The sequence below is a fragment of the Dromiciops gliroides genome, chromosome 1, assembly GCF_019393635.1.
Source record: "Dromiciops gliroides isolate mDroGli1 chromosome 1, mDroGli1.pri, whole genome shotgun sequence".
Classification (NCBI taxonomy): domain Eukaryota; kingdom Metazoa; phylum Chordata; class Mammalia; order Microbiotheria; family Microbiotheriidae; genus Dromiciops; species Dromiciops gliroides.
The window spans coordinates 507,964,604-507,965,429 of NC_057861.1; the positions used below are offsets into that span (position 1 = coordinate 507,964,604).

Below are 826 nucleotides of genomic sequence, written 5' to 3' on the forward strand. Positions count from 1 at the left end.
TGAAAAAAATTAAACTTTAAAAATTAAATTTTAAAAAATCCCCTCCACCCCCCCAAAGATTTAAACTAAATCCCTTTTTAAAATACCTTGTGGGGCAACTAGGTAGCACAGTGAATAGAGCACCCTCCCTGGATTCAGGAGGACCTACCTGAATTCAAGTCTTGCCTCAGCTGTGTGATCCTGTGCAAATCACTTAACCCCAATTGCCTCACCAAAAACAAACAAACAAACAAAAACAAAACAAAACAAAACAAAAAACCTTGCTAGACCGGCAGGGAGTAGTCGTGCTCGCAGAAGCCAGAGCAGACACCAGCCATGGTGTGGGGGAGCGACAAGAAGACGACCCTGGACGGCAGGGACCCCAAGAAGGAAGATGAAGAAGATGAAGAATTGGTGGACCCCCTGACTACTGTAAGAGAATACTCTGAACATATTGAGAAATGCGTGAAGGCCCGTGAGTGGCTGGAGACGTGCAAAGACCGTGTGTCTTCACACCCCAACATGGAGTAGGACTGCACTGAGGAACTCTTTGACTTTCTGCACGCCGGAGACCACTGCATGGCTCACACACAGTTCGAAAATGTGAAATAAACATCTGCATATACTGTCAGCTGCTCCAGGCTCTGCCCCGTTGGGGGCTTCTCAGTGGAATCACTTCCCATCATGTCACCATGGATCTCAAACGCTGTTGTACCGTGTGTCTTGTTAGTCCACGTGAGACTTTGTGGCCTCAGACTTGGGCCTGGATCCCGTGTGACCCACAGCAGTTCCATTGCAATAAAACCCAGTTATATGTGGGAAAACAAACAAACAAACAAACAAAAAA

At 46.5% G+C, this 826-nt stretch overlaps 1 pseudogene; it reads left to right on the forward strand.

The window, feature by feature from the left end:
- The first annotated feature begins 315 nt into the window (after positions 1-315).
- On the forward strand, positions 316-591 carry LOC122731696 (annotated as a pseudogene).
- The last annotated feature ends 235 nt before the right edge of the window (positions 592-826 follow it).